The sequence below is a fragment of the Branchiostoma belcheri genome, unplaced genomic scaffold, assembly GCF_001625305.1.
Source record: "Branchiostoma belcheri isolate BF01 breed outbred unplaced genomic scaffold, Haploidv18h27 scaffold593, whole genome shotgun sequence".
Lineage (NCBI taxonomy): Eukaryota > Metazoa > Chordata > Leptocardii > Amphioxiformes > Branchiostomatidae > Branchiostoma > Branchiostoma belcheri.
In genome coordinates, this window is record NW_017804235.1 from 8,278 (window position 1) to 21,985 (window position 13,708).

Genomic DNA, 13,708 nt, shown 5'->3' on the forward strand with positions numbered 1-13,708 from the left:
TCCCACGCAAAAGTGGACTATTCCAAACTTACCCCAGGGCAAAACTGGCAAAGGTTCTCAAATAAATGAATTATATAGTAGCTATATGTAATTGAGAACAAAGATGCAAGGACAATAATACACGTACACGCAAGTAGTTCCCTCATTATTGATTTTTTCAACTTTTTGGTGCTCTGTTGTCTTTTGTACCGCACATTTCGTTCCATAAGACTGCCCGGCCGGGCCCCGGTTTGGAAATGTGATCAGCATTAAATATAGTCCCTACCAGGCTTCAGAGGTGGCTGGAAAGGGTGAAAATTGGTCAAATAGACAACAGATAGGAAGCTCTAAGCTGCTGACTGTACATGTACTAATGTCTGGATCACCCAAAAAAAAGTCATTCTGCTTACTGGAGACGATTCTGAAGTTTAGTGTCTAGTGAGAAATAGACTCTTAATGTCCTGCAGAGCCCATATATATAACTAGAGATGTAACATTTGCAAAGCAAATGCATAATGTTTACCTTCGGACATGGTCTGCCCTGTTAATTTTTACTCAAACATATTCACATACATGTACTACTAGTATATGGTGACAGGAGCAGAGCAGACCATGAAATTGCAACATTATGTAACCCAACACCAGTCACCATGGTGACAGACGTCAACAAATCATGTCATTGGCCAGGTCAGAGGTTAGTGTTTGGAGAAGAGGAAATTGAGTAAAAACAATATGTTTTCCTTCAGTAAACATAATTATATGGGTTGCACATATACAGTACCATCTACATAGCATCCTGCGTATGTATATGATTTGGGGGTATTTCTCATGTAACGCATCACACGGCAGCAAAACGCAACGAATGCGGAAGTAACTATGCCACTGCAAGCAAAAGAAGTTGAGTCTACGACCTGATTATTTGAAAATATTGTGTAAAAAATGCCAGCAGGACAAGGGTTAACCTTAAGGTAACATTTGCAAAGTAAATTCATAATGTTTAGCGTCACAATGGACCTATACCATTATTACGTCACAGTTTGTTTACCTGTTCTAAAGAACTTCTAGAACGGTCAGTTAAAGAAGAAAGATCATTTCAAAGTTTTCAAAGTAAGGTATGTCTGATTTTTGCTGCGTCTAGTTGTGTTGACACAGCATTACATGCCACATAGGTGATTTTGTTGTGACGTTAGACGAAAGTAGTACTGTATTAAAAGCCTTACATTAGGCTAACGCTACACAAACACACACCGCGCTACGCACCCCTGTACAATATAAACGTCGATTGACCGGCAATCATTGCGGTAAACAAACTGTGACGTAATAATGGTATAGGTCCATTGGACTAGCCTAACAAACTATTTCTCTGTTTATTGTTACTCCAACACATTCATAATACTAGAGTTCCCCGATCTCATACCTTCGCCAAATGATGTTAATCTTTATGACTGACAAATTATAGATTATTCCCCCTGATTTAACAAATAGAATCATGAATTATATCATTTTATCATATTCTCAACCAAAAGACAGTCTTATATTAACAATGCCATTCTAGCATTTCCTCATAAATTATGCAAATAAGGTCCTGATTTGAATACATTATGTTTAGTGATGTTCACCTTCACTTAACTTTCAAATACCACAAGTATGAAATTCCAGGCAGTTATCTTTACATAATTATAAAATTTTCTCATTAATTATGCAAATTAAGTCCTCATTTACATAATTAATATCTGTCTGTGTTTCTCTTATTCTCAATTACCAATGTCACAAGCTTCAATAGTCCAACCATGGAATGAAGCTGATTTATAGAATATCCCCATAAATTATGCAAATTACATCCATATTTGCGTAATTGTCAAATAATTATATCAAGCATCACATAAGCTACCTACATACCAAAAATCACGACGATCCGTCAACCGGTTCTTGAGTTACATTGAGTTGAATATTTTCAAACATATAGTCCTGTAGTTCCAGAGCAAGCCGCTAGGGGGCCCAAACTCACGGCACTTCTTCCCCAGCACAAGAGCTACCTACCATCCAAATTTCGTCACCCTAGCATGTCTAGATCATGAGATATCAAAACCGGAAGTGCAGCTGCAGTACCATAACAAGCCGCTAGGAGGTCCAAAATCTAATCATTTTGAGGTCTCATCAAGACCTACCCACCTACCAAGTATCAAGACAATCCACCAAGGCCTTCTAAAGTTATCGTGTTTACAGACACACACACACACACACACACACATACACGAACGCCTCTGAAAACATAACCTTCTTGGCGAAGGTAAATATGTGGTGAGCAGCCACTCTACATGTAGCTCTAGCCTGCTACATAATGTAACCCAACACCACAGGGTGTCTACTACAGCACCAGTTACCATGGTGACAGACATCTGGTTCAGGTCATTGACTTTATTTCTTTGGCGAAGAAAAATATGGTTTACTGTACACTATGCGCTTATTTTACTTTTGACTGTCAAATATTTTTTTATATCACAAGCCATTTGAAAAAACTGAGTAAAAGGTAGTAGTGAAAATACACAAATATAATACATTGTACTAAATATCCGTGCATGTGGTCAGTAAAATTGTAATGACAGCATATACTGATAAATCTTTAATTAATACATTAATTCTGTCAATTCTTTTAATCATGTGCAATGTTCTCCATGTGGGTAAACTTTCTATGTAGATTTACTTTGAATCTCTTGGATGCAATATACATTGTATAAGCTCAACAAAGTAGCCACTTGGATACTAGTTCTCTATGGTTGAGTTGAGGGACTAGGTTGCTGGTAAAAGGTTAAAATGCATAGTTGCCATCTTCTTATAAGAATTTGGTAACTAATTTAAAGAACATAACAGTATGAAGAAATTTGAACTGTTCTCCAACGATAAAACAAGATTAACTCACCAAAAATTTTCGACTGAATCGCTCAGTCTTCATCAGCTTGGCTGAAGTTTGGGAGCAGTCTGCCAAAATTTAGGCCACGTTCACCTTTCTATATGAATTAAATCGGATTTGGGTTAAATTTGAGTCAGATTTGACTCCTGTACACGACCTGAACACTGCTGACCTACTGCCAAGCACCAGCTAACCAGCCCTCAACCATGGCACAACCTCTTGTCCAATTCTTAATGTTGGGGGAGTTAGGTACTCTCCAAGCAGAGGTTTGGGTCTGGGGTTATTTTTGGCGTGTTTTTAGGCTTTTTTATCGGGGTTTCTCTTTTGCACTGAATTTCTTTCCCCACCAAACCCAACCTCTGCCGGTTTGGTGGGAAAAAAATTCAGTGCAAAAGAGAAACCCTGATAAAAAAAACTAAAAACACGCTAAAAATACCCCCAAAACCCAAACCTCTGCTTGGAGAGTAGGAGGTAGGCAGTGTTTTGCCTATGTGTGACAGGCTTTAGCTAGGTGGCATCAGAACTATACTATATATATAGTAAGCATAGGTAACATTCCATATTTAAAATATGTTATAGTAAAAGATGAGTATTTTGTTGTGCAATATGTTTGTAAATATTTTTTTTTCTTTTACATTTAGAAATGTCATTTACATTGAAAATGTCTCATTTTAGAGCAATTGATGCTTGGACTGCTTTGCTTTGCTTCATAATAAAATGTAGTCCTAAAGGTGTTATTTAAGTCTATGTATTCAATAAAAATGAAAAGGTTCTTATATTCCACATTGTAATGTTTTAATTTGTATACTGTTGTAAACTTTAGTTAGGCCACACCGACTTAATTTTATGGATGACATCCTCCGGAGACCCCCAAATTAGTGCGCGCGGGCGAATAAAAAAAAAAGAATTCCGGCCAAAAATAAAAATGCTACTAAACCACAGGAATACAAAACTGGTATTGTGATTTTGCCACAGAACATAGCGACGTACACGACAAGCCGACACATGCTGGCTTTTTGCGGAATTTATGAATCAGCACTGTACGTATGTACTGAGTTCTTGTGTCGGGAGCTTCGGCAGCCTTGGTGCCATCCTCCAGAGTTACAACCGGTTGCCGTATACTACACAGGCCAGAGCCTCGGAGGACGTGATCTTTTTTTTTTTTTGAGAACAGGTGAAAATCAATGTGCGCGCGGATGTCATCCATAAAATTAAGTCGGTGTGGCCTTACTAGGGTTTTGACTAGTGTTACCGGCTATAACAGGATGCCTAGACCTGTTTTTATTTTCAATTTTTTTTCGCCCTGTCGCTTCCTTTTTTTCTGAAAAAATCCGAGAACCAACAAATTTATTTATTTATTTATTAAGTTTTACCACGTACAATATGCACTGTGGATGGCATGGCGAAACAGGTGTTTCTGACATGAAACACCTTTTCAAAGCCGCCATACCAATAAAATGACAAAACAATACAAAAAATAATCAAATCACATAATACAATTAGAGAAACAGATAAATAAACTTAGAACTACAAGGCAAGTCAACTTATTTACATTATTTACAGCAGTAATGTCACAGTTAGCGCGGTCTTGTGGCCAGGCATGTAGCGCAACCACAAGATAACTGACAAGTACAGGGTTGCTCTAAACTGTAAGTTTGGCAAAATCTGTCGAAATTGGCGTGGCCTTATTCTCCCACGGAATAAAGTCCCCGCGAAAGCAAATAAATTTACAGTTAATAGGAAAATTGGGCAAGAGTGATATGTTTCATACTGTGGCCACATAACAGCTTATTCTTGAAAACGTTCATTTGTGAAGATAGAAATACGAATTTAAGGTGCCCTGTAGCTGCATTTTCATCCATTTTTTTTTACCGAGATTGACATTAACGTTAGTATCCTTCGTAATTAGATAATCCATCTAATCGTCCTTCTTCGACACATATATTATATAAGTGCCTGCACCGAAACGGGCCGTCATTGGTCGTCATAATTAGATTATCAACTTCACATTAATTAGATTATGCACGGCCGTTCTGCACTCCTGTGTAAAATGGTCCGTTCGACGTTCAAAATGGCGCTTTCGCACGACGGGAATACTCTGGGCTGATTTTTTCACAACTTTTTAGGTACTTTTAGACGTTTTCGTCGGTAGAATGTCTTAGTAAGTGTGCAGCAGAATGTTTGGGAGTTTTCGCCGTGGATTTGAATGTGCCGTTCTGGTGATGTTTTGAGGAGAAAATGCGGATTTCCTGACCTGGCGAATTTTGGAGAAGACAAAAATGGCGAGACTGAGAAGAGTAGCGTGGTATGGACTAATGGAGACGACTTCGCTCATTGTTTCAGGTAAACCAGTACATTGTTTGGCTGACATTATTCCTTAGCAAGTAGTACGAACATGTCAAAATATTCCGTAAGAAATTAACTATTTCTGTATTAGGTAACGACCGTTCCTAATTTTACATAGGCTTAGAAAAATCCATCAAGTTACGTATTTAACAACATTTTCAATGTGTGGTGCGCTTGTAGAGTGTTAAATGTATGTGCATGTCTTTTTAGTGAGTTGTTCATCGTTTTTAAGGTTATATTTGTCGAAAGAAATTCTGCATTGACCAAACCATTTTCTCTCTTTATCTCCACGTGGTTCAAAACACCTGTTGGAATGTGGCCGTGTGCGTAATTAGTTATTTTTCCCGTCAAAAATGTGCGTAAACAATATGGCGTTCTCAAAGCTTCAAGGCGCCGAAATGAATACGACACAAAACGGTTAAAAACTAAAGTCGAGTTGACCATACTTTGAAATTCGTTCTTCATTATCATTTGCAATGTATCATTTATAATTTAAAAGCTTGTTCGTTTCCTTTTTAGAGTAATTCAGTAAATAGTAATGACCAAGCCCAAGTATTTCTGGCGCAAACACTACAGATGACTATGCTTGAAGGTAGCAATTCCTGTTTTCAAAATATTTTGCGCCGAGTTTTTTTTGTATTCCACATAAAGTTTCAGTTGAAGGGGGTTGATTTATTTTATTGTTGTTTCTATCCCCGTTTTTATGGTCATTATGTAGAGTTTTCGTCGAGGTATGTGTTTTTTTAAAGTAAAGATATTTAAGGTGTGTGTGTACATTGCTAGTTTTTAATTTGAGACAAGTGTGCAACTGATAATGTATGTATGGTTAGATGAAGGCTAATGCAGTTATTGAAGACTTCTGTCTGAACCTGACAAGACAGTGGACCAGACCAGATGATTTGAAGACTGAAGAGGAATATCAGGTGAGAAAAATCACAATGTGGCATTTTACCTACAATTTGGTCTTATTTGAGACAAGTGTGTAACTTATAACTTCTGTATAGTTAGGTGGCTGCTGACTTATAGAGGAGTGAAGACCACTGTCTGAAGCTAACAAGACAGATTGGACCAGAAGATTTGAAGACTGGTACCGAAGAGGAATATCAGGTGAGAAAAATCCCAATTCTGCATTTTACTTATGACTATTTGGTCTTATTTGAGACAAGTGTGTAACTTCTACTGTCTGTATATAGCTACATGTAGGTGGCTGCTGACTGATGCAGTAGTGGTGAATTCTTCATAAACCTGACAAGGAAGATTGGACCAGACCAGGTGATTTGACACAAGTGTCACTGCTCAAAAATCGGAATATCCGGACGTTTCCGGACCTGTACACGTCCCGTGAAACTTGGCGTGCCCGGGTGTGTCCGGGTGTGTGCAGGAAATGTCGGCCACGGCGTGTGCGGGTCTGTGATTCCTCCGGACACGCCCGGACACCTGGTAATTAGTCGTGTGTACGGGAATATACGGGCCTGCACACGTCACACGTCGCAAGTACTGCCAAACAATAAGGGGTCACCATACATGTAGATCGTTTCGCAAATGCGTAAATTGAGAGGGGCACAATGTGTTTTCAAAGCCGGTAAGAAGAACGGGCAAAATGCTGGTTAGAAAACAATATTATTTTCACTCCCGAAATCTACCTAAACATGAGTTCGTTCCATGAACCGAATTACTACCTAAAAACGTTGTATGTAACAGGCAACGCAACACAAAGACAAGACATCTAGATTGGATGGTAGAGGAAATCAGCGTTACATTAAAAGTTGGTGAATAGAATAAATGTTGTTTGGGGGCCGATGTCTGCTATAAACTCGCCCTCGCCAGAGTCTGGTTGACTTTTGGGCCACGCCAGGCGTATATAAACTCTGCTAAAGAATCTAGAAGGATATATAAAGCTTGGTATGAACAAGGATTTTATATGAACACGGAGCTTCAACTAGGTTATGATATAACGTCCTTGGTATGAATGGGGTCTAAGTGTATCCCTGTATATATTTGTAACTATAACCCTTGCTATGAACAATGAGTAGATTTCTTTGTGTGGTCCATCGTCTCCCCGCATATATTAACGCCTCATTATACCGGCACCATATTGAATCTACAGTGGGCAAAAACAACAACACAATTACTGATCAGAATTTTACCAAACTAGTCTATTGGGAACCTTCGACCTTGACATATTTCACCTTTGGAAACATGGTCGTTTTCTTTGGTAATGAGAGGGACCGCTCTGGTGTTTTTTCAAATATCAGCCCACTTTAGTGTAAAAATAATTTTTTGGAAGAGGCAAAAGATGCATAGTTTACTTGTACATTGTTGTAAGATGTGTATTGTGGTGTCATGGTCAGAGACGAGACGGCGCCTATGTCTTATTTACCTTGTTTGTTTGTTTGTTTTTATATAAGAGAGGTTTAACTTCCTTGGTTATATTTAATCTTTATACTTTAAGAACACGAAGTTGAAAACATTACACGGGTAAACTGCAAATTATGTGTTGATGATAACATTCCAGACTATTTTATAGCCTATGTTTTTTATTAGTGTGCATGCAACTTTTACATAATAGACAAGCAGGACATTTCACAACTCTTTGTATATCATTATTCCTGCGGTGACCTGTAAACCAGACCAGCCAATTGCATGCATTTCTCTTTGTTGGGGTTTGAAAAGAGGGCCAATCAACGCTCGGGTCATTATTTTTGAAATCTTTCCGTTACATGCCTGGTTGTGGAGCGTGCATTGTACAACTGGACACAAGCAACACGCTAGGAACTTAGTGAGAGCATGGAGGTAGAAAAGGGTCCATGGTAAGAGATTGTGTCATATCTCATCATCAACACAGGAATATCGGTATTGCGCCTTTCTACGTAAATTGGAGCAGTTTTCAAGACAAGAACGCCGTGGGACACTGGCAAGACGAACTGGGACAAGACTACTCTCCAAGCTGAGGTTGATTGGGAAGATTGTGAACGTCAGAGTATGCCTCGTTCTTTGGAAAACCGGTAGCCAGGATCCTGGGAACCAGGCTGCGGGCATAGGCGAGTGATAGTCCGCGTGCAAGAGAGTATTAGACCGGACCAGAGGACCGATGTACACCCCTCCGGACTATACGCTGTGTCCCGACTCAAGGCCGTGCTGTGGCACAAGATGTTCGGCCCGTGGGTCACCGCCTCAGCGAGGCTTGTTGCACAGCGCGGAATAAAGAGCTTGGGACGGCTTCTAACGACTGGTGCCCAGACGAGACTAATATCTGCTCCCGTGACTAGCTGCGTCAAGGCAAGACACAGAAGGACGAGACGTACAGTTTGTTTCAGCTGAGCTGAAAGACCGGCCGAAGTACACTGGAAATATTGGAGGCACACAAAACACAAACAAAAAGTCACAAAGCCCAAGCACCATGTACAATTAATAAAGAAAACAAAATTATGCAAACAAGAAGGGGGGATAAACGGCTATGATGCTACTTTACATTAAAAAAGGCATATTGGAGGGGGGGGGACGTGGTGCCGGTGTGTACGACCCGTACACGAGCTGATAATGAGGAAGATAATTAGGTGAAAATTACCGCTAATTTATGCATATTTCATACACACACTCAGAGGTACGTGTCACGTATCCAGGTGTGTGCAGAGATTTACGGGTGGCGTGTGCAGACGTGTGCAGGCCTGTACATGGCCCGGACACCTGAGTGGTTCATATCCGGGCCGTGCGCGGGCCCGCACACGCCAAGTGTACGGGTCGCGCACACCTGGAAATGTCCGTATATTTGGAATTTCCGGGCGTGTGTACGGGAGTACGTCGGTTTTCGTCTAGTGCGTCAAGAAATNCTGCGTCAAGGCAAGACACAGAAGAACGAGACGTACAGTTTGTTTCAGCTGAGCTGAAAGACCGGCCGAAGTACACTGGAAATATTGGAGGCACACAAAACACAAACAAAAAGTCACAAAGCCCAAGCACCATGTACAATTAATAAAGAAAACAAAATTATGCAAACAAGAAGGGGGGATAAACGGCCATGATGCTACTTTACATTACAAAAGGCATATTGGAGGGGGGGACGTGTGCGGGTGTGTACGACCCGTACACGAGCTGATAATGAGGAAGATAATTAGGTGAAAATTACCGCTAATTTATGCATATTTCATACACACACTCAGAGGTACGTGTCACGTATCCAGGTGTGTGCAGAGATTTACGGGTGGCGTGTGCAGGCGTGTGCAGGCCTGTACATGGCCCGGACACCTGAGTGGTTCATATCCGGGCCGTGTGCAGGCCCGCACACGCCAAGTGTACGGGTCGCGCACACCTGGAAATGTCCGTATATTTGGAATTTCCGGGCGTGTGTACGGGAGTATACGACCCGGATACGTCGGTTTTCGTCTAGTGTGTGTAATTTTTGTCTGTATCGTTAGGTGGCTGCTGACTGATGCGGTAGTGAGGACTCCTGTCTGAACCTGACAAGAGAAGATTGGTCCAGACAAGATGATTCGAAGACCCCAGGTGACTATCAGGTGAGAAATATGATGAATTCTGCATTCTACCTACCATTTACTTGGTACTGTTTGAGACAAGTGTGTAACTTCTATTGTCTATCTAGTTACTAGGTATCTGCTGACTGATTCAGTAGTGAAGACTCCTGTCTGAACCTGACAAGAGAAGATTGGTCCAGACCAGATGATTTGAAGACCCCAGATGACTTTCAGGTGAGAAAAATCTGTGTTTTGCATTCAGTCTACTATTTACTTAGTGTTATTTGAGACAAGTGTGTAACATCTAATGTCTGTATAGTTAGGTGGCTGCTGACTGATGCAGTAGTGAAGACTTCTGTCTGAACCTGACAAGAGAAGATTGGACCAAGATGACCCAAGAGGAATATCAGGTGAGAAAAATTCCAATTCTGCATTTTAACTATCATTTACTTGGTACTATTTGAGACAAGTGTGTAACTTTTAATGTCTATACACATTGTAGTTACATGTACTGTAGGTGGCTGCTGACTGATGCAGTACCAGTAGTGGGCCGACTACTGCCTGTACCTGACAAGACAGACTGGACCAGACCAGATGATTTGAAGACCCAAGAGGAATATCAGGTAAGAAAAATCCCAATTCTGCATTTTACCTAGTTATTTGATGTTATTTGAGACAAGTGTGTAACTTCTAATGTCCGTATAGTTAGGTGGCTGCTGACTGATGCAGTAGTGGTGAATTCTTCGTAAACCTCAGACAAGATTGGACCAGACCAGGTGATTTGAAGACCAACGATGACTCTCAGGTGAGAAAAATCTGAATTTTGCATTTAACGTACTATTTACTTCATTATTTGAGACAAGTGTGTAACTTCTAATGTTTGTATAGTTAGGTAGCTTCTGACTGATGCTGTATTGAAGACTACTGTCTGGACCTGACAAGAGAAGATTGAACCAGATGGGGTGATTTAGAGATACAAGAGCAAGATGACAACAAAAACATCCACAGGTGAGATAATGATTGCTTTTGAAGATCTGTTTGACTCTAGCACTCTTCTCTTATGTCTTACACTTTATAAAAATAACTCACATGTAGCAAAACATCTTTCACATTAATTTTTTATTGCCTTTGACTTGAATAAATGGCTAGTATATTAGACTTCTTGAGCCCTTCTCAACATTTCTAGGAAGAGGCAATTAGTAAAAGGTCGCATACAAGAGTTCATCTTTACCTGGTAGCTAGTTAGTCATTCACATACAATAACCATGTACCTGGCATCAATTGTTTTTTTATAATTGTATACTAGGTATAATAGGGTTGGCAGTCCTGATGTTCCTGTCCAAACCAGGCTAGATGAGACAGCTGACTTTGAAGTTTAAGACAAAGTGAAGAGTTTGTACAGGTGAGACAATGTTTTCCAACTTTATATTTTTTCTGTGTGTTAAGAACTGAGAGGCAATAAGAAGCTACTCAGTTTAACACTTTGTACATATCTAAGCAATCAATCAACCGCAAGCATCATCTAAGCAAAGAGATAGTTAAAGTGCAGGATTTTATCATTATCTTTCTTACTTAGTCACCTAGTTGCCTGGAAATTTTTTGGGGGAGCATCACACATCACACTAATTATTCATTATATTAGTTAGGTGTGTCCTGACGTTCCTGTACTGACTGGGAAAAAACTGCGATGAAGGCTGAGCAAACAAGTTGACCTGCAGAAAGAAACGAAGACAGCAAAGCAGTGAGAGAAGACAGTGGGCACTTGTGAGTATAGTTTATTTGTTCAGCAACACAAATAGGCTAATAAATTTCAATCCTATAACCCAATGATCCGGTCACTAAAGCTTTCACTGCTTTTAATGCATAGTATGTCACACTTTTCTAGACTCTTTTTCACATCTTCAAACAATTAGTCTGACAAAAGAGGTTACATTGTATAATGTCTCCAGTATAACCTCCTTGGTCCCACATTGCACTTTTAGTCATTTGAGACACAGCACATCACACTTTTTGCACTGTGCATTGGACCTTTACAGGCAGCATTTAGCTCCATTCTTACTGTCATAAACTTGCATGTTGTGCGACATAATATCTTGAATTAGTTAGGCCAATTGCTGTTGTCAATACAATGACTTTTGTTTCTCTGTCTTCAAGATGCGGACCCGGAGACTGGACTGCAGAAGGAGGAAGAACCAGACTTTTGTAGGAAGGGCTGCGTGGAAGAAGATGGGGAGGGGTGAGTATGGTTTCTTTGTTACCACGAGACAACACTCCACATGCACACACTTGCACTCACATTTCTCTTTTTTCATTTAACGTTTATTGTAGCCGGCGACTTCAATTTCATAATTTCATGTTAAGCAACACTGAAAAATTCTTCATATTGTATGGTTGAATGCCAAATCACCCCTAAATTGTTGCTTCAGACATTTATGTAAATTCTCCCTCCGAAAAACTTTGCATCTAAGCCAGCTGCATGAATTCCACGTTGTTATCCTCTTCATATCGTATGCATCCAAAATTACCCCCTTAGACCATTAAACTTAAATTCTCCCACCGAAAATCTTCGTATTACAGCCGGCTGCATTGTTGTCGTCGCCCCAAAATTTTCACTTTAGACTTTTCTTTACACTTAAATTCTCCCGCCAAAAATTAATTGGCACCCTCACCTGGTTAATTAATTGGATTAAGTTTTCCCGCCATAAAACTTAGTATATAGAGCACTCTAACCTTGAACTTGTGCCCCCCTCCCCACTCTTCCTGCCCACCTCCCACACTTCTTCCACAACTCAGAGTATGTTAGTTACACTGTTCTCTAGACTTCTTCGAACATGTAGTCACCACACTCTTCTACACAAACACTTTGTTGACTGAGTGCAGTTTTTGCACCACTTAGACTTTAGAATAATCTCTCGCTCGTCGGTCAATTGCACTGGTATACTGATGTGTCGAAGCATCAATGTCTCCGAAAAGACATCCCCCGGGGAGTACACTTAGTGCATTGACCGACCAGGAGATTATTCTAAAGTCTAAGTGGTGCAAAAACTGCACTCAGTCAACAAAGTGTTTGTGTAGAAGAGTGTGGTGACTACATGTTCGAAGAAGTCCAGAGAACGTGTAACTAACATACTCTGAGTTGTGGGAGGTGGGCAGGAAGAGGGCACAAGTTCAAGGTTAGAGTGGTCTATATACTAAGTTTTCTGGCGGGAAAACTTAATCCAATTAATTAACCAGGTGAGGGTGCCAATTAATTTTTTTGGCGGAGAAAATGGACTGAACAAGGAATTAGTCTGGAATTAATACAAAGATAGACAAGTTTTTGGCGGGAGAATTTAAGTGTAAAGAAAGGTCTAAAGTGACAATTTTGGGGGCGACGACAACAATGCAGCCGGCTGTAATACGAAGATTTTCGGTGGGAGAATTTAAGTGTAAAGGTCTAAAGCAACAATTTTGGGGGTAATTTGGGATGCATACGATATGAAGAGGATGACAAAGGAATTAATGCGGCCAGCTAAGATTCAAAGGTTTTTGGCAGGAGAATTTAAGTGTAAAGGTCTAAAGCGACAATTTGGGATGCATACGATATGAAGAGTATGACTAAGGAATTCATGCGGCCGGCTAAGATTCAAAGTTTTTCTGCGAGAGAATTTAAGTGTACAGGTCCAAAGCGACAATTTTGGGGGCAATTTGGGATGCATACGATATGATGAGGAAAACAACGTGGAATTCATGCAGCTGGCTTAGATGCGAAGTTTTTCGGAGGGAGAATTTAAGTGTTAAGGTCTGAAGCAACAATTTAGGGGCAATTTGGCATTCAACCATACAATATAAACATGAGATTGAAGTCGCCGGCTACAATAAACGTTAAATGAAAGAAGAGAAATGTGAGTGCAAGAGAAAAGAGAAATGTGAGTGCAAGTGTGTGCATGTGGAGTGTTTCACAAAGAAACCATACTCACCCCTCCCCATCTTCTTTCACGCAGCCCTGCCTACAAAGTCT

The 13,708-nt window shown here is 40.2% G+C and overlaps 1 long non-coding RNA gene across 1 annotated transcript; it reads left to right on the top strand.

The window, feature by feature from the left end:
* The first annotated feature begins 11,031 nt into the window (after window positions 1-11,031).
* On the top strand, window positions 11,032-11,888 carry LOC109482169. The gene is made up of 3 exons (XR_002140943.1): window positions 11,032-11,110; window positions 11,351-11,472; window positions 11,863-11,888. It is a non-coding gene; the product is annotated as an uncharacterized LOC109482169 (long non-coding RNA).
* The last annotated feature ends 1,820 nt before the right edge of the window (window positions 11,889-13,708 follow it).